The following is a 24,796-nucleotide window of genomic DNA, read 5'->3' as shown; positions in this document are numbered from 1 at the left end:
GTAGGTTTTGCTCATGTACAAATATCAGAGGATAGTTTATAAAAAGACCGGCACCAATGTTTTTCACTAAACAGTCTACACTGGGGAACAATATGCACCTTTATAAAGAATGAGGTAACTCTGTGGTTACAGATAAGGAGCTATAATATCTACAAGATGTACTGTTAATGGGGAGTGGGGGATCAGGCTGCAGGAGAATGTACATCACATTCTACGATTTGTTTTAAAAAGTCACTCTTGCTGCCCGATGTATTACTTTTTCAAAAACAGAAATTTAAAAACATTTTAAACGTCCCCAGTCATTGCTACCTAGATGAATACGCCCAGGAGCCTCTTCCCAGGGCAGAGGCCCCGCTGACATGCGGGAGAGGAGGTGGCCTTGGGCAAGCAGCCATGAGCTCTGACCAGCCTGGTGCTCCAATGCCATCAGTCCCAGGGCAAATGTCTAAGCGGTTCCATTCGCATCATAAGGCAGCTAAACTGCAACCCTGCTTTAAAATCCCAAGTAATTTAGAATACCCTACAAGGCCCCCAGATAGAGATCTGAGTCCGTTTCCTCTCTCAAACTGATCTGCTGTCCCCAGAGTGAGGTGTTAACTGTTCTCTTTCTAAGAGGGAAAGCATTTTAAGAGGATCAGCTATTCCAAATCTTAGAATTTAACAGATTATTTACTCAAAAATAAGAGTTGTTTCTGGATTTACCCCTTTTTTTTTTTTTATTTTAGAGGAGAGAAAGAGAAGGAGATTGAGACTAAAACATCAGCATTTTGCCTTTGCCTTTCTGGTATGATTTGAATTTTTTCTGTTCTGGCTTCTCACCCTTCCTTCTTCTCTCCCCTTGTTCTTCCAGAACAAAAGCTAAGGATATTTTACAATCTATTTTAGGTGTTCACCATTTCTAATTCTAACAGCAATTTTATATTTCCCTTTTTAAAAAATCATGTTTTTACTATGAAGTCTTCAATTGATTTTCAATACGGTGGTGGGATTTTTTTTTTTTTTAATTTGGCTCTTACTAGAGATACAGTACATGTAAATCAGCTGCTCCAAAAATTCCTTCTAAGGACCTGTCACTCTGAGATAGCAGGCTGGGTCTCACGGCTAATTAAGGGAAGTTAGATAACCCCATACATCCTCATGTTAAAAATAATGAACAAAATCTTCAACTCTGGTTCTACAAATGGCATGGAAAGGCACTTTAGGATGTTTTTCATAGTCGTCTTTCTGTGAAACAGGGATACCAAACAGAACAGCAGGACTCAGGAAGGTCAGTGGAGATGGAGGTGACGCTTCTGGATGCCCGACTTCACAAAGGGACAAAGGTGAGAGATGGCAGTGTTAGTGTGTCCTGTTATCTTCCTGAATACAAGCTCAAGCAAATACTTAGAGATTAAAACAACGGGCTGCTTCCTGGATGGATTCCCTAATGACTGACAGGAGCACGACTGAATAAAATGAGAATCATGTCTGAAAACATCACTCCTGGGAGAGCGAAGGCAGGCACCCTTGTGCAGAACCCACCCGGGGCCTGAATGGTACCTCTCATGGGCAGGAAGGCCATCGGCTTCCGTAACCATGTGGGCTGAAGTGGGTCTAAGGCCGGCCAAAAAGGCTTCTCATGTGCTAAATCTAAATGAGTGTCTTTGGAAGCTCCTGATTAAGACCACAGAATTCTAGAAATGAAGGAGTCAACTGTAACCGGCATTCCTCAGCTATAAAGGGACTTTGGCATAGGCCCTGTGGAAAATCTGATTTTGAGTAGAATTATGTCTTAATAGGTCTGCCAGGCTCTTAGTGCTAAGAGTAAATTAATCAAAAATAAATAAATAAAAAAGAGTGCATTAATCTCTTTTCTCTGTCACTTTTTCTTCTCAAAAGGCTGATAGCTCACAGTGAGAAGATTTCGGGGGAGGACCTAATGTTACATAAGAAGCCCCCACCTTAAAAATTAGTCACATTTCGGCAGCGCCTGTGGCTCAAGGAGTAGGGCGCTGGTTCCATATGCCGGAGGTGGTGGGTTCAAACCCAGCCCCGGCCAAAAAAAAAATTAGTCACATTTGGGGTGGTGCCTATGGCTCAAAGGAGTAGGGTGCCAGCCCCATACGCCAGAGGTGGAGGGTTCAAACCCAACCCAGGACAAAAAATGCAAAAAAAAAGGTCACATTTGTCAAGCATGTGTATGAGGTGGACATCTGAGACAACAGAATGACATAGAACTCATTTTACCACGAACATGCTATTATTAATGGCATTAACAGGCCCACAAAGGCCTACTCAAGCCACAATCAGTCTCAGACATAGCTCTTTCCCAAGATTCTAACCACTATTTCTGGAATACAATCTCAACTGAGAAAATATATTCTGATTTCTACCCTACAACACACCTTTTCACAGCGGTCAAGGTGTGGGGGCTGAGGGTAGGGGCCCAGATACTAGCCTGACTGCACACGGCAAATCTCCACCTTGTACTAGTCATCATTGTGAAACAGTTTTCCTCCCAAGGAGAAAAGGAAATCCCTTGTTGCACGATAACCACTTGCAAGGTAAATTCTAAGTTCGGAGGTCTAATTTCATATTAGAAAATAGCGCTGAGTTGTTCTAGGTCTCCCACAATGCTAAAACCAAGGTGGTAACTGGGCTGTAGCCTCATCTGAAGGCTCAGTGGGGGAGGGTCTGTTCTTAACATCATCTTGGCAGGGCTCAATAAACTTGAGAGCAGACCCTCCCCCCAGTTCTACATATGTAGCCACAAATCCTCTGACACTCTTCTGTCAAGATGAGGAACTTAATTCCTTTCCCCTTGAGTGTGGTCTAGACTTAGTGATTCACTTAGTGATTGACTTCTACAGACCAGAACACAACAGGACAGACGGGAGGTCAATTCTGAGAGTAGATTAGAGACTGTTACTTCTATACTGGGTGCCCTCTGTTCTCTCTTGGGTCGCTCTCTTCAGGGAAACCAGCTACCCTATTGAGAGGTGACCCTGTGAAGAGACCCAGGTGGTAAGACACAGAGGCCTGCCAACAGCCTTGTGAGTGAACCTCGGAAAATGCAATGCCGGGGTTGCAGCCTCCTGAAGGACCCCAATCCTGGGGCACCCAGCTGAGCCGTGCCCAGATTCCCAACCCAAGAAAACTATGGGATAACAAATGATTATTATCTTAACCTGAATTTTGGAATAATGAATTACAAAGCAATAGAAAATTAGTACACTAATATAGTTTAGTAAAAAGAAAATAATAGAATTCGTTTGCAAAGCAAAACTGATAACATAAGCCAGAAAATCAAACCACCTTTTATAAAGGTAATTTCCACAGGAAAAATATATTTCCAGTCCGATTTACAAATCAACCCCTGGAACATGACCCACTTCTAAGTTGGAGACTAACTCTATGTAATTTACTTTCTCTACAAACTTTGTTCCCTAGTGTGCTGGCATTGCTAAAACAGGAATTTCTGAACCACTAAAGTCTAGGAATGGTATGTAAAATATCAAAGTAGGGCTTTTAGCACTTTTGCAATAATTCTGGCAATTCTTATTCATTTGCATTATCCAGGGGATTGTTAGCTGCTTTTCCTGCTGTTTTGTTTGGGGAAGTTATATCTCTGCCTCACAGGGCTTACAAAAACAATGAAGAAAAATGTTTTCCCAAAATTCCCAGGAAGGCCAAATTTAAATTCATGCCAAAGGCCTAACTGCAATGGAGAGAATCTGTATTTCGGCAAAGTTTTGTTTGGTTCATTGGCTGGTTAGTTGAGTTTGGGGGCTTTTTGCTTTGACTAGCTGTATGTAAAAAGGTGGTTGCGCTATTTCTATTCACAGTGATACCTGTAAAAAATATAGTTTTTCTCCCTTTTCTATGAGAATAAAAATAAAATCTAAAAATTACAATTATTGCTGATATTAAGCTAGGTTATTTATCAGCCTAGATACTTCAGCTGCAGCCTAAAGTCATAGTACCTCTATTATACACAGCAAAAGAAAAGGATCCTGTGATCACAGTAGCTTAAGAAATTCTAAATAAGCTAAATGCCATGAAACTCTGGGAGAAGAAAGCCAGAACTGACCATTTCAGTGATGCTGGAACCCTTTTCGTGGTTTATTGATGGCTGAACCTCATTTCTTGCAGAAATATCATTCACCATTCTCTGGGTTTTTGTACTCATTTTGGGTACATCTCCAGGCAAAAAACACGTAAGAGGGTGAGAGAAAGTGAAGTGAAGGTAGTGAAGGAAGGAGAAAAACTACCTGTTGAATACACAGCAATGTCTCCTACTCTTCTTGAAAATGAGGACAAAAACCACAGGTCACAAAAGTCGCAGCTCAGATAGTGCTTACAAGAAATTCTTGTGTGATACTCTGGGTCCCACCAGGAGACAGAAACTACCTGGTAGTTTAAAGGTAAAGTCTAATATAAAGAATACTAACCATTAATGACAGGGCTGAAGGAGCGTACTCAAGAAGACAGACCTGCTGAGAAAGTGTGGGGGAGCCACTGGGAAGCAGTAAAGTTTGCTGGTTTGTCCAGGCTGGAGACACAGGATGAGCATCAGCTGCCCTCTGGAACACAGATGGCCAGAAACCAGCCCCGACAGAGGCAGGAGGCCTGCAGAGCATATGCAAAAACATCCCAGAGGTTCTGGTTCCCTGGAGAGGGTTGAGGAAAAGTTACCACCAGGCTGTGAGGTCACAGTGTGATTGCATCCTGGGCCTATGGCTGGGGCAGGCTCAACCCAGAAATGATGCAGAGACTTCCTCCAGCAACGCCCCCCCCAGCTCCCCACCACCACCCCCCGCCTCAGTGTTCTCTATGGAGAATGCTTACTGTTGTGCTCATGTTAAATGAGAAATACCAAGTTCCTGTGTTTATCACAGAGCTTATACAGAAAGGTGTATTTGGAGCTGAGAGGCAACAAATCACTGACACACCTCAAAAGATACAAATTACCAAATTACTAGCACAAAAAAATAGGAAATCTGAAATAGAAAACTTCAGGCTCACATATTTTCACTGAGAAATTCCAAATACATCCAAAGAAGAGATAATACCAATCCTACATAAACTCCTTTAAAAAATAAAGGAGAGGGCTCGGTACCTGTGGCTCAAGCGGCTAAGGCGCCAGCCACATACACCTGAACTGGCGGGTTTGAATCCAGCCCGGGCCAGCCAAACGACAATGATGGCTGCAACCAAATAAATAAATAAATAAAAGAGAGAACTTTTCCTTATAAAGAGAACTTTTCCACATTACCCTGATGTCAGAACTAAAGATACAATAAAACCACAGCCAAATCTCCTTTATGAACATAGACATAAAAATCCTTTAATAATATTGAATTCATAAATAGATAAAAAGTATAATAGTCGTGGCCAAGTGGGATTCGTCCAAGGAATTCAAGTTATTTTAACATTGAAAAAACTCAATAATGGGCGGCACCTGTGGCTCAAAGGGGTAGAGCGCCGGTCCCATATGCCGAAGGTGGCGGGTTCAAACCCAGCCCCGGCCAAAAAGAAAAAACTCAATAAATGTGATTTGCCATATTCACAGACTATAAAAGAAAAAAAAAAGATCATCTCAACAGATGCTTAAGAAAAGCATTTGATATAATTCAGCACCTATTCATAATTAATTTTTTTTAAATTCTTGATAAACTAGGAAGAAAACCTAATAAAGGATTATCTACAAAAGAAACCTACAGCTAACCTCAAACTTAATGATACTAGACGGAATGTTTTCAGCCTTAAATTAAACACAAAGCAAGAGTGTACACTCTACTTCTATTTGACCTTGCAGTGGAGGTTCTAGTGAATTAAAAAAAAAAAAGGCAAGAAAAAGAAATGAAAGTCATAGAAAAAGAAAAGAAGAAAATCTTTTATATGCAAACAACATAATCAGGTAAGAAAAAGTCCAAAAGATGAAAGCTCTTTGTACTGATAAGTTTATCAAGATCTCAGAATACTAAGCCAAAATATGAAAATAAACTATATTTCTACATAGTAGCAACAAATAAATGAAATTTAAATTTCTTTTTAAATGAAGTACAATTACAGTGGCATCACAAAAAATGAGATACTCAGGGAGATTTTTAAGAAAATATGCGTAAGAACTGCACCCTGAAAACTATAAAATATTATTGAGAGAAATTAAATGAGATCTAAATAAATGGAAAGATAGACTATGTTCATGGATTGGAAGACTCAGTATCTGTAAGGTGTCAATTCTCTACAAATTAATCTTGTTGTTCAACAAGATGCTGATGAAAACTCCCGAAGTTTTTTGTAGGTATCTACGAGTTGCTTCTAAAGCGTACATGAAAAATCAAAAGACCTAAGATGGCAAAAACAATTTTGATATAAATAGGAGGAAATAAGATGCCTTATTTCAAGACTCACTGTAAGGTTATAGTAATCAAGAATTTGTGGTGCTGGCACAAGGAAAGTCCTATAGGTAGAACAGAATAGAGCACAGAATTTAACTTTGACAAAGGTGCTTGAGATAATTCAATCAGGAAAGGTTAGTCTTTTCAATGAATGGTGCTGAAACTACTTGATAGCTAAATGGGACAAACTAAACCTCACCTCTTACTTCACACCCAACACAGTTAGGTGTTGAAATGGATCGTAGATGTAAAATGTGAAAGTGCTCACAACCGGAACGTGGTTCTCCATCTCATTTGCTTGGAACGTGCAACTTCAGAAATCAACTGAAAACTAAATGCTTTCTCAAAATCTACTGCTTTTATTGCCATTTTTATGCCCTAACGAAGCAGTCTGAATACAACCTTATGAGAAGAACATGAAGGAGTTTCTCTGGAAGGGTGAACAGTTCTATAGATTTGTGGTACAATTTCAGAGAACTACTCCCCTCAAAAAAGGTGCAGGCACTAACTGATGAAATCCAAAGAACGTCTATATTTGAGTTCAGAGTATTATTCCAATGTGAATGTCCTGGCTTTGACAACATACTGTGATTACACAAGATGTTATCAAGGAGGGAGGCTGATATAAAGGCACATTGGAACTCTGTACTCTTTTTGCAACTTCTTATGGGTCTTCAACTATTTGAAAAAAAAAAAAAGTTTGTTTGTTTTGGCCGGGGCCGGGTTTGAACCAGCCACCTCTAGTATATGGGGCTGGCACCCTACTCCTTGGAGCCACAGGCGCTGCCCCCCCCCCCAAAAAAAGCATTTTTTTAATCTTGTGAGAAATATTTTCTAAGTTTTTGAAATGTCAACTTACAAATACTGAAAGCTTATAAAGCCAGTTAAGGTTTTCCTTCCCAGAACATAAATTTCAAAGATTCAGCATACTAACCTGTTCGTTTAAATTAAATGCCGTGAATTTGTAGTCTACGTGTATAAATCCTTTCAAAGAATTGGGAAATTGATAGTTCTATTTCTTTAGTACAAAAGAGTATAAATCCATTCCAGCAGGTAATGTGGATATTTAATACAGTTGAAGGACCTTGTAAGCTTAATTTATAAACAATAATAGCAAAGCATGCTGTGGTATATGTATACCATGGAATACTATTCAGCCATTAAAAAAAATGGAGACTTTACATCCTTCGTATTAACCTGGATGGACGTGGAAGATATTATTCTTAGTAAAGCATCACAAGAATGGAGAAGCATGAATCCTATGTACTCAATTTTGATATGAGGACAATTAATGACAATTAAGGTTATGGGGGGGAAACAGAAAGAGGGACGGAGGGAGGTGGGTGGGGCCTTGGTGTGTGTCACACTTTATGGGGGCAAGACATGATTGCAAGAGGGACTTTACCTAACAATTGCAATCAGTGTAACCTGGCTTATTGTACCCTCAATGAATCCCCAACAATAAAAAAAAAAATAAAAAAATAAAAAAAAAAAAATAATAGCAAAGCAGGTACTGCTTACTAGTAACACTTTTGTATAATCAAAATATTTGGGGAAGAAATATAGACAAAGAAGTTATTATCTTGTTATGACAATGGATAATCTACCTAAATATTTAATTCTCAGATCACCAGACCCTAGTTTGCAAAGAAATATACTAAAGGAATGCTCCTTCAGGCCGTGGGATGGCTTTTTGGAAAGGTGACTTTATAAGTCAAACAGCTACATGACATCATAGCCACTGCATTCCTGGTAAGGTTCCTAACCTTAGTGACAGGAGTTTGGAAATGGAAGATAGTGGGTACTAGTGAAAACTGAGTTCCTTATTAAGTCCCCATTCCCTTTCCTATGCCGCCTTCCAAACACTGCAAATAGGCATAACATTTTATGAAAGGTTTTACTCTAGAATGTAGCCCAAAGTGGGTAAAAAGCAAACTCTTCGAGATTCTCCAGGGGTCACCAGCCAAGTTTCAGGCAATGCCTGGTCCCTGCAAATCAACTGGGGACCATATGTGGAAGGGGGCCCAAATGTGCAGTCTTCGGGGCCCATAGCTGGGGCTGCCCACCCACTCTGCCAAAGCCCTCACACTGAGGACGGCGTCGAAAGCAGTCCTCTGGACTATCGCGGCAGGTAGCTGTGCCTTTAAAATCTACTTGTGATGAATAGTACAGCTAAAGTTGAAACTCAATGTAAGTCCCAACTGAAGAAACACTTCTTGATATTGTTCAGAAACAAAAGCAATCCCTCTGCCAACAATGAAAAGCATGAATTTACAAGATCAACAATCAGAATGGCCGATGACAGCTCACACAAAAAGATCTAAGCCTTGCATTTTTTTTAAAGAACCAAAGCAAGACCTTTTTCTCCATACAGAGCTCAAAGGCAAATGGCATATAGGATTTAAATCTAACATTTTCACTGAAGAGACAATAATAGCTCAGCAGGACTGACCTTATGTCAGGCAGAGCCAGCCACCGCCTGATATGACCCCTCCTCACCCACCCATCACAGCCTCCGCTGCCCAAATCCCTCTAGGAGGTGACAAAGCCTTTCACCTGCAGTTAAAGGATTAAATTGCATGTCCCTCCAGCCGAAGGAACACAGTGAAAATTTTACCCAAAGGTACATTATTACTATCCAACCAGTTATACAAGAGGGGTAAAACTATGGCCTGCTAGCCAAATCTTGTTTTTGTATGGATGGCCCAAGTGCTAACAGTGGCTTTACATGGTTTTTAATGGCTGAAAAACAATTAGGAGAAAAATATTTCATGCACATGCAAATTCTATGAGATTCAAATTTGAGTGTCATTAAATAAAGTTTTATTGGAACACAGCCACACTCGTTCATTTATACATTGTCTGTGGCTGCCTTCGCTCTACAATGGCGGAGCTGAGAAGTCGTGACAGGGACCATATGGCTCACAAAGCCTAAAATATTTACCATCTGGCCCTTCATGGAAAATGTTTGCCAGCCCCATCCTAGAACAGGGATGAGAATGTCAGGTGGGGGGGAAAGCCTCTCCTTGAGGAAAGAGGTAAACACACGACAGGAACAAGGCTGCACAAAAAAAGACCAAAGGGCTGGAGGTCAGACCTGGTTGACCCGGCCACTGTGTCCAGGCCCAGTACAGCAATGCATCATGGGTGAGGGCACACGGGGAAACTGCCAGTTGGTGTGAGATAGAAAGAGCCAACATCGGGGGCCAAAGAACTAAGCAGGCAGCTCTGGTGGGTTCTACTCGCACCAGAACTTTGCCTTTCATGAGTCACATACCCCTTAGAGCTTCACTTTCCTCCTCTGAATAATATGATTAGAAATAATATCCATCTTCCAGAGCCACGGTGAGAACTGTAAGCGGACGTCACCTGCAGCATTTGGTCCTACTGCTAGGGCTGAGCCTTGAACTCAGGGTTCGAGGGTCCAGAGGATAAAGTGAATGGTCAGTTCAGACCATCTTCTAGGGTTCATAAAAGGTGTCACAGTAGCCAAAGCCAAAAAGGCCATGAGGCTGGGAAGAATCAACATTGTTAAAATGTCCATACTATCCAAAGCATAATTTTAATGCAATCCCTATTAAAGCTCCATTGTCATACTTTAAAGATCTTGAAAAAATAATACTTCGTTTTATATGGAATCAGAAAAAACCTCGAATAGCCAAGACATTACTCAGAAATAAAAACAAAGCAGGAGGAATCATGCTACCAGACCTCAGACTACAGAATAAATTGATAGTGATCAGAACAGCATGGTACTGGCACAAAAACAGAGAAGTAGATGTCTGGAACAGAATAGAGAACCAAAACATGAACCCAGCTACTTACCGTTATTTGATCTTTGACAAGCCAATTAAAAACATTCAGTGGGGAAAAGATTCCCTATTTAACAAATGGTGCTGGGTGAACTGGCTGACAACCTGTAGAAGACAGAAACTGGACCCACACCTTTCACCATTAACTAAGATAGACTTTCACTGGATTAAAGATTTAAACTTAAGAATGCAACTATAAAAATACTAGAAGAGAGTGAGGGGAAAACCCTTGAAGAAATCAGTCTGGGCGAGTATTTTATGAGGAGGATCCCCCGGGCAATTGAAGCAGCTTCAAAAATACACTACTGGGACCTGATCAAACTAAAAAGCTTCTGCACAGCCAAGAACACAGTAAGTAAAACAAGCAAACAGCCCTCAGAATGGGAGAAGATATTTGCAGGTTATGTCTCCGACAAAGGTTTAATAACCAGAATCCATAGAGAACTCAAACGTATTAGCAAGAAAAGAACAAGTGATCCCATCACAGGCTGGCAAGGGACTTGAAGAGAAACTTCTCTGAAGAAGACAGGTGCACGGCCTACAGACATATGAAAAAATGCTCATCATCCTTAATCATCAGAGAAATGCAAATCAAAACTACTTTGAGATATCATCTAACTCCAGTAAGATTAGCCCAGATCACAAAATCTCAAGACCAGAGATGTTGGCATGGATGTGGAGAAAAGGGAACACTTCTACACTGCTGGTGGGAATGCAAATTCATACATTCCTTTTGGAAAGATGTTTGGAGAACACTTAGAGACCTAAAAATAGATCTGCCATTTAATCCTATAATTCCTCTACTAGGTATATACCTAGAAGACCAAAAACACATTATAACAAAGATATTTGTACCAGAATGTTTATTGCAGCCCAATTCATAATTGCTAAGTCATGGAAAAAGCCCAAGTGCCCTTCGATCCACGAATGGATTAATAAATTGTGGTATATGTACACCATGGAATATTATGCAGCCTTAAAGAAAGATGGAGACTTTACCTCTTTCATGTTTACATGGATGGAGCTGGAACATATTCTTCTTAGTAAAGTATCTCAAGAATGGAAGAAAAAGTATCCAATGTACTCAGCCCTACTATGAAGCTAAATTATAGCTTTCACATGAAAGCTATAACCCAGTTATAACCTAAGAATAGGGGGAAGGGGAGGAGGAAGTGGAGGGAGGGGGAGGATGGGTGGAGGGAGGGTGATTGGTGGGATTACACCTGCGGTGCATCTTACAAGAGTGCATGTGAAACTTAGTAAATGTAGAATATAAATGTCTTAACGCAATAACTAAGAAAATGCCAGGAAGGCTATGTTGACCAGTGTGATGAAAATGTGTCAAACGGTCTATAAAACCAGTGTATGGTGCCCCATGATCGCATTAATGTACACAGCTTTGATTTAATAATAAAAAATAATAAAAAAAAAAAAGGCCATGAAGGCCAGACCATGATGTCACAAGGGATCTCACACACCTCTCTTTCCCTTTCCTCTCCCTTTAGCTATTTCTTCCCCTTCTCTGTCCCTGACCCCCTTCCCAGTGACTCATGAACACACCCTGGCATGTTCCTCAATCCCCCCCACCAGAGGCACTCAGGGCCAAACTCTGTCCACGTCCCTAATTGATCTCCAACCCAAAAGCATCTCCAGAGCAATATATCCGGAGGTAGAAAAGGATTCTCTCCCTGAGCCTACCCACTCATCATCAGCTCGTTTGACCTATTTGCCCCTGTGCTTAGGCAAGATCTTCAGGGACCCCCTAGCTTCACAGCTGGTTGCATCTTCCAGCTGCTGGGTAAGAACTAAATGAGATTCCTGGGACTCCCAGTAATTTATAATGCATTCTAATGACTGCCAGGCCCCAGCCACGGTGCATACTGATGAACTGCCCCTTGCAGCCAGCTGTCCCCTCAATCACCAGGCGTCCACAGGGGGATTGGCGAGCACTAGGGGTATAGCCACCTCTGGAGATAACATAGCATGGGCCCTGCGGGAGGGACGGAGATGGAGGCTCTCGAGGTAGATGTTGGGAATATTTCCCATAAGCACAGGGCCGGAGGGAGGAAGAGTGAGGAATGGGGTCTCAGCCCTGCAGTAAAGACCGCCAGGCTCTGCATGTAAACTATCCACTCTCATGTTTCATTCAACATCATTCACTTTCTTTCTTTCTTTCTTTTCTTTTCTTTCTTTCTTTCCCTTTTTCTTTCTTTCTCTCTCTCTCTCTCTCTCTCTCTCTCTCTCTCTCTTTCTTTCTTTCCCTTTGTTCACCCTTGATTTCCCTTCTTTCTTTCACAGGCGAGGTAATAAAATCAGGCTGCTTTGGGTTCAATCTGAGCACTGGACTTGGAGGTCTGAATCCTGGTTGTACACAGATCTCATTTGCGTGACCTACGCCTATGTGTCCTTTCACACATCAACCCCCTTTTCTGAATCTAGGTCTCCACAGCGATCAAATTTGGGTCCTGCTGCCCTACCTGCCTCTAGGGTTGTTACATGGATCAGGTGAAAACAAATGGGAAGATAAACGCGGTATGTTTAAAGCATCAGACTCATCTAAGGAATCCTTAGGACTGTTTTAAATGTTTTTTCAACTTTAAAAATGCCTTGCTGTTTATAAAATAACTGGTCAGGGAAGTATCTAAAAAATAACAATAACGGTGGTGCCTGTGGCTCAAAGGAGTAGGGCACCGGTCCCATACGCCGGAGGTGGCGGGTTCAAACCCAGCCCCGGCCAAAAACTGCAAAAAATAAATAAATAAAATAAAAATAACAATAACCCTAGAATCCAGTATAGACCAAGTCATTTAATCCCAGTCTGGAAAGGGAAAGATTTTCTGCTATTTTCACTGAGCTTAACCTAATCGACAGCCTTCTCTGTTGACAGGGAAGTAGTTGTCAAGGTTCACAGCTCCCAGGGACAGGAAACTGATTCCTCCTTCCTCTTTGAAAGAGGTTTAGAGTCTACAAATACCCAGTGGAGAACTCAGAGGGCGGGAATGAGAACGACTTGGAGGCCTTCTAGGTAAGAGAGGAGTGAGGGAACGGAACTCCACCGCCAAGGTCACCACCACTACCGAGACCACCAGATCAGCCTGCCTCTCAGGCAACACTGTCCTCTCCAGCTAGCAGAAAGGACACACACCTCTATGTGTCTGCCTGGGCTTCCAGGCAAAAGAAGAAAAAAATAAAAAAATAATGTAGGGACAGACTGGGTGCGGTGAATCACACCTGTCCAGGAGGCCAAGACAAGCAGATTGCTTGAGCTCAGGAGTTGGAGACCAGCCTGAGCAGGAACAAGACCCCATTTCTACTGAAAAAAGAAAATAATAATAATAATAATAATAGGAAAAATTAGCCAGCATTGTGTTGCGGTAGGCACCTGTAGTCCCAGCTAGTGGGGAGGCTGGGGCATGAGGATTGCTTAATCCCTAAGAGTTTGTGGTTGCTGTGAGCTAGGAAGACACCATGGCACTCAACCCCAGGGAACAGAATGAGACTCTGTCTCAAAAAAAAAAAAAAAAAAAAAAAAATCTGGGGACAAATAGCCTAACTACAGTTCAGCCTGCCTCCTGCTCTCTGCTCACTAGTCTCACATTCAGCACAACCATTTTCATCTTGACCACCACTGTTCCAAGCCTCCAGATTCTTGGTATGCCCTTGACGGTGGCTGCGATGGCCTCCCAAGCACTGCTGTGTCGCCTACTTCACTGTAGGAGCCTGCCAGGCTCTGACAGCAGGTCCCCAGGCGAGATTGCATCCCAGCCACACGGTAAGCCTTTCTTCTCCTGACTCATTATCACACTCGGCCCCTGACAAACGGAGGTGGAAAGTACCAGGTGACACTTGACGGTCTGTCTCGTTAGTTCTCACACAGGGCTGGTCCTGGGCACTATCTTTCTCACCTCCTACATCCTAGAGTGCAAGAGCTGAAAATGACACACCATGGCCAGGACTGACGGAGCAAAGGGAGCGTCCAGTCTGGAAAGCCAAGAGCAGACAACTAGATCCACGAGAAGCTAAACTCTAAAATCAGCATGATGGTCTACAGCATGAGAGGCGGCTAGGAAGGAAAATGTCAGAGACAGGCGAGATGGCTGGTAGGCTCACAAAGTGTGTTGTTTTAATTTTTTTTTTCCCAAGACAGAGTCTCACTATGTCACCCTCGTTACAGTCCCATGCTGTCACAGCTCAGAGCAACCTCCAACTCCTGGGCTCAAGCGATTCTCTTGCCTCAGCCTCCCAAGTAGCTGGGACTACAGGCGTCAGCCACAACACCTAGCTATTTTTTTGTTGCAGTTGTCATTGTTGTTTGGCAGGCCCGGGCCAGGTTCGAACCCGCCTGCCCAGGTGTATGTGGCTGGCACCCTAGCTGCTGAGCTACAGGCGCCAAGCCAAGTGTGTTGTTTTAAAGACTTCTTCCTCTGCTTCAAACACATGTTGATATAAAGGATTAAAAACCAGACAACACAAGATTTCACAGGATAAGCTCAGGCAGAACCTCAAACAAAGGCCAAGATGGAACGTTCATACCCCGTTTACACCCAGGCCTGGGATTACCACAACGGCAGTGTGTGTAAAGCATGCAGATAATCAGAACTCCTGGCTGAAACTGCAGACTTAAAAATCACAACCTGCCAGCTTGGGGCAAGCTGGAGATAGTCCACTGGGTCAAAAGTCAGAAGTCCCAGCTCCGCCTCCCAGGGGCTGTGGCTTTGGGTAAGTCACTCCACCTCTTTGAGTTTCAGGTTCCTCATCTGTGAAAAATAGGGGTGCCCAAGGTGATCCCTCAGGTCATTTTTGCCCTGACATTCTATAAACAAACCCATGATGCTCAGCTGTGGTGGGCAGCTTCTGGGACAGCCCCCAGACATCCTGACCTCCCAGTATTGAGAGCCTTGGATAACCCGTTCTTGACTAACTTGCTTCTAATGAGTAGAATATGGTAACATTGAGGAGGGGTCACTTATATGTTTAAGTCACAGAAGACTGTGATTTCCTTCTTGCTAGTAGACTCTCTCACATGCTTCACTAAAGCAAGTTGTCCTGTTGGAAAGACCCTTATGGTGAAGAACTGAGGGTGGCCTTCAGGTAAGCAAGGAAATGAGGCCCTCAGCCCAGCACTGTTGAGAAATTGGATGCTGCCGACAATCACGCATGAGCCTGGGGGAAGACACTTCCCAGGTTGAGCCTGCAGATGAGCAAGGCTGCCATGTGGAGTGGGGCCTTCTGAGAGATGCTGAAGCCAAGGACCCAGCTGAGCTGTGTGCAGATTCCTGACCCACAGCGACTGTGAGACAGTGGGTACGTGTTGTTTCAGGGTGCTGAGTGTTGATTTGTCAGTTGGGGCATTATAATACACGCAGCTTTGTCTACATCCCTGTTTCCCTCACTGCGGATGTTCTTAGCCATTCTGAAAGTCAAACGAAGAATCATCTGGAATTGTGGTCGGGACCCAGCGGCCACCACCTAGATTCTAGGTCCCAAAGGACAAACCAGGGGAGTCGCGGAAGCCCCTCCATCCATCACCTGCCTATTCTCCAGCCTCAAGAGTTGGGGGATCTGAGCTAAGAAAGGTGTTGTAGATGGGGGTCACATGCCAAGAGAATGGCCTCTCCTCTCTGCACCCCAACCTTGCCACTTCACCTGCATGTCTACGTTTTGAGCAGAATATTTTCTCAATCACCCTACTCACCCCCCACCCAGTCACTGAGTCAGGCCAAGGCATGGGGGCTTAAAGGAAGGGGTACAATCCACAGGGCAGAAGGGAGGCCCCAGGGCTCTTGTGCTCCTGTGAGACTGCTTCTGCCTGACACCAAGAAGTCCTACCAGCTCCCCCTTCATCCCCTCCGTGGGTTCCAGCCATCCCTCATCAGCTCCATCCCTACCCAGTTAGTTCATCTGGTTTCCTCACCAGTAAAACCTTTCTGGACTCCACTCTCTCCCTGTCTCTGGGCTCCCTTCTGTCCCCACCTATTAACACTGAGAAGCCTCAGCAATTGTCTTAAATGTAAATACAACCCTACCACCCCCAGCTTCCAGTTCCCTGCAGCTCTCTGCCATACTCAGGGCACATCCCACAGCCATGACCTTGGCCTGAAGGCCCTCGGCATCTGTCCCTGACTGGTTTCCAGCTGCAGCCCCTCTCCCAGTCCCTCACACCCCAGCCACACTACCTGTTGCCTTGTGAACATGTCAAGATTGTTACACCCCACAAGTTCTGCGCACTTGCATCCCACTGCCTAGAACATTCTTCCACAGGTATCTGCGTGATCCACGTTCTGATTTTACTCAGGTGTCTGCTCAAATGCGAGTGCCAGAGAGAGGCCTCCCTGGCCGGCCTTGGTACAGTGGCATCCCCTCCCGCCCCTTCTCCTGCTTGTAGTCTGCTTTGTCAGTTTTTGGCACTGTTTGAAATTATGTTTGTGCTCACTGGCAATGTCCTGTCCCCTTCCCCCACCACACACAAGCTCAGTGGGGGTGTAGACACCCACCCACCCCCAGCACCGAGGGCAGTGCCTGGTGTCCAACAAGTAACTGTGCATTCAAAAGGGAAGCCCAGAGAGGAAGACAGGAGTTGGAATTTATCAAGGTAGAGGTCACAGGCAAGAGGCTAAGCCCAACAAGTCAGGTAAGAGAAGGGATGTGTAGGTTTCAAAACTGCAATATTTGAAAGTAGTGAAGCAGGTAGAGCATTTTAACACAGATCTTAATCCACTGTCTCCCAGAAACATCTGGTTTCCTTTACAGCTCTTTAATACATTCAACTGAAGGAAACGGAAACACAATTCCCAACAGTGTCTGGTTCTAAACAAATATCTACAACTATGGCGTTAGAAGAAATATATATTTGGTCTCTGTCCCTGGTTCCTGGCAGGAGTTCCTAAAACCCCTGGAATTTCTAAGTGTCAGGGGTAAGAGGTACATACATCTTTTGTTATTCACAAGGAGCCCCTTCCAACTTTATCAAGGTTTATGCTAACAAGGTGACTGACTCTTGGTGATAAGGCATCACAACTTTCAGCCCCACTCCAGACCCTGGGGAAGGAAGAGGCTAGTGATTTAATCAGTTATGCCCACCTAATGAAGCCCCCATAAAAACCCTATAAGATGGGTTTGGGGTGAACACATCAAGGTGCTAGGAGGAGGTGCCCCTGCCCTTCCTCACACCCTGCCCTACGCATTTCTTCCCTCTGGCTGCTCCTTCATGACAAGCCAGTAAACATAAGCCAATTGTCTTCCTGAGTTCTGGGAGCTGTTCTAGCAAATTATCAGACCTGGGGAGGGGGTCGTGGGAACCCTGATTGACAGCCAACTCAGAAGGACAGGTGACAACCTGGGGCTTCCAACTAGCATAGAACGAAGAGGGTGGGGTGTCCTGTGGGATGGAGCCCCTTAACCTGGTTGTTTTGACGCCAACTCCGGGTAGTTAGTGCAGGAATTGAATCACTGGACATCTGGTTGGTGTTCACAGAGAACAGGAGAACTGCTCAGAGAGAAATCTAGGCATGTGGTATCAGACGTGTTTTATGAGTGTAGAGGGAACAGTTTTTCCCAAGAACAACTTCTAAGAGAAGAGAACTTCTAACTTTTCTGCATGTGAAAACTTTACTTGGAGGGTGGGAAGGCTGCAGGGAACCAACCAGGATGGGCAGGCCCTGTGCTGGCAGCTTTGGTATCTCTTTAAAAATCTCAGGTGGGCCAAGCCAGTCTTGTCTCCACGTCACACATGATGACGCTAGCTCAACTGGGATTTGGAACCGGGACTAGAACCCCAGTCTATTCAACTCCTTAGCCTGTGGTCCTGTCAGATAGGCTCGATCAGCTGGGTGGTGTATTCAGGCCTGGAGCAGAAACCAGGAATGGCCCACACAGAAGAAAGCAAGACAAGCCCTTGCCAGATGTCAGCCAGAAAGCATCCATTCAACAGAAATAAACACGCCCTTCCGAGACAAAACCTCGCCAACACAGACACCTTTCTTTTCAGAATGACTGAAATACACAAATGCAGCATGCATTATAATTATAAATGACAGGCTCTGAGAGCTGAAGGTAACCATGGAGACTGTTCGGTCACACCCTGTTCTGGGAAAGACGAAGAGGCCAACTCTCAGAGCTCAGAGTCCCACTGCTAGAGGGAAAAGATGGACCCCCTGTCTTCTGTCCTGGGGATCTATTCAGCATGCAGATTCAAACGTTTACAGTTTCTATAAGAAACTTGCTATATTTTTTAAAAATAGGTTATGATCCTGTCTTATCGCCACATTACTATAGAGGCAAAAATAATTCAATTATTAAAAGATAACACTGACCTCCAGGGCAGCCATGACATAGGCAGGGCACTGACTCACTGTAGATGTCATAGTGAACTTAATACTTCCAAGGGAGAGATTATGATAAAAGGGGAGTTTTAATTCTAATGTCCCCAAATCAACAGGGCATCCAGAAACTCACAACCAGGCACGAGTCTTAAGAGTCACGTTCCCCAAGTAAAGATTAAAAAGCCAACAAAATAGGGCGGCACCTGTGGCTCAGTCGGTAAGGCGCCGGCCTCATATACCGAGGGTGGTGGGTTCAAACCCGGCCCTGGCCAAACTGCAACCAAAAAATAGCCGGGCATTGTGGCGGGCGCCTGTAGTCCCAGCTACTCGGGAGGCTGAGGCAAGAGAATGGCTTAAGCCCAGGAGTTTGAGGTTGCTGTGAGCTGTGTGAGGCCATGACACTCTACCGAGGGCAACATAGTGAAACTCTGTCTCAAAAAAAGAAAAAAACAACAACAACAAAGTTACCAAGAGACTAACCAAGAAAAGTCTTAATGAAGGAAGTTTTTCATTGAGCAGCAGGTCTGCCCAGTAAGTCCAGATGCCAGTGCCACCCTGTCTGTTCTTCTCAAGTCACAGACAGGTTCTATCTCTGCCTCTTCATCCAGTAAAACATTCCATAGCATTGCAACTAAGTTACAACCCTTGATAAAACCGAGAGCTTCTAATCCAGGGGTCCTCAAAACTACAGCCTGCGGGCCACATGAGGTGGTGTGCTTGTATTTGTTCCCGTTTTGTTTTTTTACTTCAAAATAAGATATGTGCAGTGTGCATAGGAATTTGTTCATAGTTTTGTTTTGTTTTTTAACGATAGTCCGGCCCTCCAACGGTCTGAGGGACAGTGAATTGGCTCCTTGTGGCTCAGTTGGTAAGGCGCCAGCCCCATATACCGAGGGTGGCGAGTTCAAACTCGGCCCCGGCCAAACTGCAACCAAAAAATAGCCGGGCGTTGTGGCAGGCGCCTGTAGTCCCAGCTGCTCGGGAGGCTGAGGCAAGAGAATCGCTTAAGCCCAGGAGTTGGAGGTTGCTGTGAGCTGTGTGATGCCATGGCACTCTACCAAGGGCCAAAAAGTGAGACTCTGTCTCTACAAAAAAAAAAAAGTTTGAGGACGCCTGTTCTAATCCTTTGACATCATGGCCTGCTTACCAACCTGAGTTACTTGGAATTTCAGCTGAAGAAAGGAATCCTGAGTTACTGCAATGCTCGTTCCTGGCACTGGTGTCTATGCAAAGTACATGTCTGCTTCTCATTGGTGAAGGTGAATATTCATTTTTCTTAGGCAAAATATGCCTATCATATCTTCATCTCTACACTCAGAACTTTGTGGTAGTTTCTGGGACACAAACTTAATGATATTTCTTTCAGTTAACAGGTTTTTTAAATTACTTTCCTGCTTGGAATGTTATTATTGTTGGAAAGCTAAGATTCATTTGATTTCTTTTTTACTGTGTCAGAGCATGTTGAACTAAGCAAAATCTCTCAGGAAGAATATGGACCCCTGGGTCTTCCAATCGCTCAAGGACAATGCAGACATTTAAAATGTCATGGATAATTAGGCAGCCTCTTTACAAGTAAGATTTCTTGCTCTGATAGAACCACAAAATTTGTCAGTCTTGGGAATAGATGTACTCATTAGGAAGTGACCGATGTAAAATATTTGTTCATGTTTCCAGAATAAAAGAAATGGGTAAAGTGGTGGGAAGGACACACGTCTAAAGGTGAGGTGACCAGGCTCTTGACCTACTTTTAAGTGATTTTGGAGAAGTCACTTTACCTCTTTATATCTGTTTTCTCCACTTGGGATTGAGAAGATTGCCCCCACTACTTTCTTTTTTCTTTTTTTTTTTTGGAGACAGAGTCTTACTTTGTCACCCTCGGTAGGGTGCCGTGATGTCACAGCTCACAGCAACTTCAAACTCTTGGGTCCAAGCAATTCTCTTGCCTTAGCCTCCCAAGCAGCTGGGACTACAGGTGCCAACCACAATGCCCAGCTATTTTTAGAAGCAGGGTCTCGCTCTGGCTCAGGTTGGTCTCAAACTTGTGAATTCAGGCAATCCACCTGCCTCGGCCTCCCAAGTGCTGGAATTACAGGTGTCAGCCACCACACACACACACACTTCGTAAAATCTTCATCTACCTCACTATCGATAGGCTTATCCTTAAATAAAACAGATACTTTGCAGGTAATATGAACTTCCAACCAGGAATTCACAGCTTTTACTCTAAGACTGGTTTTTAAGACATTTCAGGGATGTCCCCAGATCTACTGCTAGAAAATGTTCACTAATAACTAAAACATCAACAAACACCAGATACAAGCTAGGGACTTACTTATTTAAAAAAAAAAAAAGATCTTAGCTTCCTTTCGTCCGGAGACGCCATCTTCCAGTAATTCACCAAAATGACAAACACAAAGGGAAAGAGGAGAGGCCCCCAATCCGTGTTCTCTAGGCCTTTTAGAAAACATGGAGCTGTTCCTTTGGCCACATATATGCGAATCTACAAGAAAGGTCATATTGTAGACATCAAGGGAATGGGTACTGTTCAAAAAGGCATGCCACACCAATGTTACCATGGCAAAACTGGAAGAGTCTACAGTGTCACCCAGCATGCTGTTGGCATTGTTGTAAACAAACACGTTAAGGGCAAGATCCTCGCGAAGAGGATTAATGTTCGTATTGAGCATATTAAGCACTCTAAGAGCCAAGATAGCTTCCTGAAACGTGTGAAGGAAAATGATCAGAAAAAGAAGGAAGCCAAAGAGAAAGGTACCTGGGTTCAACTGAAGCGCCAGCCTGCTCCACCCAGAGAAGCCCACTTTGTGAGAACTAACGCAAAGGAGCCTGAGCTCCTGGAACCCATTCCCTATGAATTCATGGCATAATAAGCATATAACATAGCACACAGGAGTACTAGTAAGACCCATGTTTTTAGGAGCAAGAACCTATTTATTCCCCATGAGCTCATGACATAATACGTGTACAGCAGAGGCACACAGGATAACCAATAGTCCCCATGTAACAGTGATACAAGGTGCTGGGACCTATTTCCCACGAATTCAAACGTCAATCAACACTTTGTCACATTAAATGGCAAGGTGCCTCCCTGAGCTGCTGGAACCTCTTCCCCTATGAATTCATGGCATGGTAGATACAAATAATAGCATAAAAATGTTTCTTGTTCATTCACTACAAGTGTGTTTTTCCCCCCCAAAGAAGTATTAAAGCAAATTTTAATGTGTCCTAAAAAATAAATAAATAAATAAAAATAAAAACAGATCTTAAATTTCACTAACACACAGCACCAAAACACACAGTAAATGCCTATATGCAACTTTTAAGTCAATGCTGAGATAGCACATGAAATAGTTATTTCTCCAGCTGTTAGTGTAACAAAATGTGACTGTTTCCGGGTGGCGCCTGTGGCTCATGGAGTAGGGCGCCGGTCCCATATGCCGGAGGTGGCAGGTTCAAACCCAGCCCCGGCCAAAAACCACAAAAAAAAAAAAAAAAGTGACTGTTTCCTCCCCCAAGTCAGGGTCAATCATAACACATTGGTGAGGCATCAGGCCGCCAAGCAAGCTCACTGAACTCGAAGAAAATGTACCAACAGAAAGTATCAAAGCTTAGAAGTTTTGTACAAAAGGAACAGGCAAGCAAATACAGTGTAAGCATCTTGATTCAGAGAAGCATGTTTTTATCTCCCACCCTTCGGTCAGAGTGCCTTGCTGGTACAATTATGTTCATTGAATCAGTAAAGAGAATAATGATTTAGAGTTGTGAGATACAAACCAATCCCTCATCAATGAACCAGCATCAACCTGCCTTGAATTTTGGGAAGCCACAAGAGGGACAATCGTGGTACATTTCCCCAGGACCAAGTTCTTCAACACCATAATGTCGCCCCTCAAGACATCTGCCATTTGTGGAGACATGGGAGACTTACTGAGCCAAAGAGAAGAGCAGCAGGTGATAAACGGAACGATCTGCAGAAGCGCTGCTCACGCTGAGGTCTCCACTGAGGAATGAGCGCTCCACCCTGAGGTCACGCTGAGGTCGCCACTGAGGAATGAGCGCTGCACCCTGAGGTCTCCACTGAGGGACAAGAGCTCCGCCCTGAGGTCTCCACTGAGAAATGAGCACTCTACCCTGAGGTCCCCACTGAGGAATGAGAACTGCACCCTGAGGTCTCCACTGAGGGACAAGCGCTCCACCCTGAGGTCTTCACCGAGGGACAAGCGCTCCACCCTGAGGTCTTCACCGAGGGACAAGCGCTCCACCCTGAGGTCTCCACTGAGGGACAAGCGCTGCACCCTGAGGTCTCCACTGAGGGACAAGTGCTGCACCCTGAGGTCTCCACTGAGGGACAAGCGCTCCACCCTGAGGTCTCCACTGAGGGACAAGCGCTGCACCCTGAGGTCTCCACTGAGGGACAAGTGCTGCACCCTGAGGTCTCCACTGAGGGACAAGCGCTCCACCCTGAGATCTCCACTGAGGGACAAGCGCTCCACCCTGAGATCTCCACTGAGGGACAAGCGCTCCACCCTGAGGTCTCCACTGAGGGACAAGCGCTCCACCCTGAGATCTCCACTGAGGGACAAGCGCTCCACCCTGAGATCTCCACTGAGGGACAAGCGCTCCACCCTGAGGTCTCCACTGAGGGACAAGCGCTCCACCCTGAGGTCTCCACTGAGGGACAAGCGCTCCACCCTGAGGTCTCCACTGAGGGACAAGCGCTCCACCCTGAGGTCTCCACTGAGGGACAAGCGCTCCACCCTGAGGTCTCCACTGAGGGACAAGTGCTGCACCCTGAGGTCTCCACTGAGGGACAAGCGCTCCACCCTGAAGTCTCCACTGAGGGACGAGCGCTCCACCCTGAGGTCTCCACTGAGGGACAAGCGCTCCACCCTGAAGTCTCCACTGAGGGACAAGCGCTCCACCCTGAGGTCTCCACTGAGGGACAAGCGCTCCACCCTGAAGTCTCCACTGAGGGACAAGCGCTCCACCCTGAGGTCTCCATTGAGGAACAAGCACTCCACCTGAAGTTTCCACTGAGGGACGAGAGCTCCACCCTGAAGTCTCCACTAAGGAACAAGAACTCCACCTGAAGTCTCCACTGAGGGACGAGAGCTCCACCTGAGGTCTCCACTGAGGAACAAGAACTCCACCTGAAGTCTCCACTGAGGGACGAGAGCTCCACCCTGAAGTCTCCACTAAGGAACAAGAACTCCACCTGAAGTCTCCACTGAGGGACGAGAGCTCCACCCTGAAGTCTCCACTGAGGAACAAGAGCTCCACCTGAAGTCTCCACTGAGGGACGAGAGCTCCACCCTGAAGTCTCCACTAAGGAACAAGAACTCCACCTGAAGTCTCCACTGAGGGACGAGCGCTCCACCCTGAAGTCTCCACTGAGGAACAAGAACTCCACCTGAAGTCTCCACTGAGGGACGAGAGCTCCACCCTGAAGTCTCCACTAAGGAACAAGAACTCCACCTGAAGTCTCCACTGAGGAACAAGAACTCCACCTGAAGTCTCCACTGAGGAACAAGAACTCCACCCTGAAGTTTCCACTGAGGAACAAGCGCTCTGCCCTGAGGTCTCCTCTGAGGAATGAGAGCTCCGCTGTGACCCTGCTTCAATTAGGAAACCGAGCACGGCAGGAACCTCCATTAGTCAGTCTGCACACAAGACGCTATACCAGGAGGAAGCTAAATTATTTAGGGCTGTTTTGCAGACAAGGAGGAGGATACGGATTAATAAAAAATAATTTGAAAACACAGCTAGCAAGCTGATCGGAAGTCCCCAGTGGAACATACTCTGACAGCGAAGGCCAGACCCCTGGGTAGGGACAAGATCCGCCTCCCATGCCCATTGCAGCATTAACCTCTTGTAAGCCATTTAACTCCACCAGCCCAGGCTATGCGTCTGGAATACGAAGAGTGTGCCCTTTCTGCAGAAGCCTCTTGAGTCAGGTTTCCTCTATCTTTATTCTCCACATGAAAAGAGAGAAAAAGAAATCGGTATGTCTGGAAAAACTGAAGTCTCCCATCGTGTAGAGATGAGCTCCTGACATGCATATCTGAGCATTCATTTCTGAAGCCCACCTTGAAGACAGACACAGGAGCCCTTGACTTGGACACGTCCACTCAGTCCAAGACCCAGGCCTCAGGGAAGCCTCCCAGCACCACCCAGGCGCCACCTCTAGATCCTAGTGACCAGAGACCCTGTTCTTCCTGGTACCACCCTGCCCACAGAATGCTCCTCAGACAGGGCCGCCTCC

At 44.8% G+C, this 24,796-nt stretch overlaps 1 protein-coding gene across 3 annotated transcripts in view; it reads right to left on the bottom strand.

The window, feature by feature from the left end:
* MSRA (methionine sulfoxide reductase A) overlaps positions 1–24,796 on the bottom strand; it is a 340,470-nt gene that overhangs the window by 207,500 nt on the left and 108,174 nt on the right. The window contains exon 1 of one of the 3 annotated variants that reach the window (XM_053578477.1): positions 13,267–13,271. The exons of the other annotated variants lie outside the window; for them this stretch is intronic. The gene's annotated coding sequence lies outside the window, so the exon portion shown is untranslated. Of the gene's footprint in view, positions 1–13,266; positions 13,272–24,796 lie in introns of those variants that run through there. 3 annotated transcript variants of the gene reach the window in all.

The sequence above is a fragment of the Nycticebus coucang genome, chromosome 24, assembly GCF_027406575.1.
Source record: "Nycticebus coucang isolate mNycCou1 chromosome 24, mNycCou1.pri, whole genome shotgun sequence".
Taxonomy (NCBI): domain Eukaryota; kingdom Metazoa; phylum Chordata; class Mammalia; order Primates; family Lorisidae; genus Nycticebus; species Nycticebus coucang.
This window is presented reverse-complemented; position numbering and strand designations above follow the sequence as displayed.